The sequence below is a fragment of the Solanum tuberosum genome, unplaced genomic scaffold, assembly GCF_000226075.1.
Source record: "Solanum tuberosum cultivar DM 1-3 516 R44 unplaced genomic scaffold, SolTub_3.0 scf00213, whole genome shotgun sequence".
NCBI classification, from domain to species: Eukaryota; Viridiplantae; Streptophyta; class Magnoliopsida; order Solanales; family Solanaceae; genus Solanum; species Solanum tuberosum.
The window spans coordinates 280,822-284,216 of NW_006239141.1; positions in this window are offsets into that span (position 1 = coordinate 280,822).

The following is a 3,395-nucleotide window of genomic DNA, read 5'->3' on the forward strand; positions in this document are numbered from 1 at the left end:
TATTGAGAGAGGAAACAAAGAGTTGCATTGAAGAACACTAACAATGAATAAAACGCATTTCTCGAATGCAATTTATGAACAATTGAAATTTTTTTTCTGAAAAAATTAAATGAGAATCTCCGTAAAGAGTTGGGGAAGCATTACGTATAGTCCCATCATTTTTTTGGGCATATTTTCTCATTTACGAGTAAAATTTAAGGAATTACCCGACTTTCATCGATTTCGTGTGTATTAATTAGCCTATGGATCTAGCGCCTTGGGGGCACCCATAAATTTTTTCTGAAATGACCTCTATAATGAGTTGGGGATGCATTACGTATTGTCCCACCATTTTTTCACGAATATTATCGCATTTACAACTAACTTTTAGGAATTGCCCGACTTTTACCATTTTTCGTGTGTAAGCAGATGCTTGAAATATGTGTATTTATGTGAGAATAATTAAATTCATAAAGTGGTTAAAATATATGCAATAAAGTGGAGTTCTTGTATAATGATAGAAAATATTTGTTAATTACTATTTAGATAATGCTTTTAAGAGAGAAAACAAAGAACTGCATTGAAGATCACTAACGATGAATAAAACGAATTCGACGAGTGCGATTTATGAATAATTTTAATTTTTAAAAAAAATTATATAAGGATCTTTGTAATGAGTTAGGGAAGCATTACATATAATGTTGACGGTAACACCTCGGAATTGGGAAGGCTAGAAGAGGGCCAACCAGGCAAGTCACCAGCCTAAAACTAGGCCATGGGACCCCCCACAGACCCTTTGACGGGCCGTGAAGGGGACCACGACCCGTTATGAGGCTCGTGAAAGCTTGCTAGAATTGTCAGGGCCAACTCCTTCCCACGGAGGCCTAGACGGCCCGTGGTGAGGTTGACGGGCCGTGGTAAGGGTCGTCAAGTGGCCCACAAGGAAGGGGTCCCTCCCCTTGCCACCGATCAAGGACCACGACGACCATAATGTCCCGTGGAACCTTTGACGGGCCGTGAAGGCCATCGTGAGGTACAATCCGTCAATTTTAAGTCATGGGATTTTGGGTCTTTTCCTAATTATTTTTATTCAATACCATGTCATTTTATCCTTTACTCAAAACCCTATATAAAGGTTTTTAACCCCAAAACCAACCCAATTCAATTCATTCTCTCAAATTCCTAAAAGAAGAACAAGTTCATCCTCTCCAATATTTCTCTCTAGAAGCTTGGAGAAAAAGACTAGGGTTTTCAAGACAAGTCTCCAATTCCACCATTGAATATAAGCTTGTGGTATTACGGTATGATAGTCTTTATCTATGGAGCTCTTTCCTCCATAGAGTTCCTAAATTCCCCAATTTTGAAGTTAGAAATTCCAAATTGAAGCTAGGATTTTCTTCCATGTCATGGGTTCCTTTTTATTATGATATAATAGATTGTTTTATGAAGTATTATGCATGAATTGAGATAATTCCATGATTTTAAGATAAATCCCCATGAACCCATGCTTAACCCATGTTTTCTAGATTTTGATGATTGAAAGTGGATGTTGAACTATGAAGGGTGAATTATGAAAATATGCATGTTCTTATGAAATTGATGAAATATGATTGAGTAGCTTTGAGAGTAAAGCATAAAATGTTGTTGTTGATTGATGTGAAAGAATTTCTCACATAATTACTCAATACATGAATATGAAGGATTCTAAGGTTGAAAGGTCTTCTCACCTAAAACGAATCAAAGATAAAGAGCTATTCTAATGATGAGGCAAGAGGCGATTACCCATGTTCTCTAATGAAAGACAAGAGGCGATTACCCATGTCCCCATAGTGTAAGGCAAGAAGATATTACCCATGACACTTAAAGATAAGATGAACATGATCAATGAGTATTCCGTGAGAATTAAGCTTAGTACCGAGTGAATAAGTGGCGGTTACATGTGTCCCATAAACTATGGACCAACATAGATTGTCTAGATAGACATTAGTTAGTAGATCTACATAAGCTAGAAGTTCATGGTTCTTACCTAGGCAAGTGAGAACACCTCTTTTTGGTGTGGAAAGAACACCAGATTCCATGTTATAGCTCACATAGTCTCTATGTCGGTTAAGACTAATTTTCCACAATAAGCATAATGATGAACTAAGGTTACTTCAAGAAGTATGTTTACAAGTGTTTAAAAGATGATTTTTACTTGCATTTGACCATGATTTTTGTGATGTTTTCTAACCTCTTTCTTGTGGTTTTAACTTGGTCTTTGCATGGCATGAAAGATCTTTTTTAGCATGATTTTATATCTCTATGCATTGCTATCATACTGGGTACATTTTTGTACTAACACATACTCTTGCCTACATTCTCCCAAATATAAGGTCTGACGTTCCAGATTCGCATACCCGTGGCTAGGGATTTCTTAGTAGATATTGAAGATTGGTGAGTCCTCATGTTATGAGAACCAAGCCTTTATTTCATTATGTCTTTACTTTCAGATATTGTACGTGATCTTAAGTCACGATCCGAGTCTACACCCTGGACGTGGCCGGCACTTGAAGACCATTGCTGGTCCCCAAGCGAACCCTCATCCTGGCTGACTACAAGCGGAAGACTAACTCAAGCATACAAAGCTTAAAAACTGAATAAAATTCATGAAACTGAAATATAAAACTTTAACTCAAATGAAAAACTCTAAATAAAATAATATTTTCAACTAGCTATAAAATAGGCAACTCAAGTCTTAATACATAAGAAATAACAATGTAAAGACAACTGAATTCTAACTGTCTATCTATGAAGCCTCTAATAACTGAGATGAATGTCGGGACAAGACCTCCGATCATCCTAACAACTGAACACTACTGAAGTAAATGAAAAATGAGCTCTCCGGGAAGCAATGAGGCTCACCAACTGACTCTGAGTGCTCAACCTGATCAACGATGCGCTCATAAGACGATGCAGGCCAACTGGCATTAGTACATGGAATGTACGAGTATGCGAGTTAGAATGCTAAACACAACATAGGCTTGAAAAGAATCTGAAAGAAACTGAAGAACTCACCTGGCTCAACTCAACTCAACATAACTGAACTCATTTCAATATAAGGCAATTTAAAACATGTGCAATATAAAGAAAAGTTGTTTAAAAACATGATGCCAACTCTGTGTGTATGCAAGATACATATAACTCTGAGATGTATGGAAAAATACAAATAATGATGTATATAAAAATACAAAATACTGTGGGAGTTTCTCTAACCGCAACTATCACATAAGAGCTATTGTGATGATACAACAATCGTCCTCACGCTGCCAACACATCCTATACATTGCCATAAGTATAGACCTGAACTACTAAGTGGATCCACTAGTCTATGCGAAAAGGATTCATCTAAAAAGTATGACCCTTTTCTACCCATGATG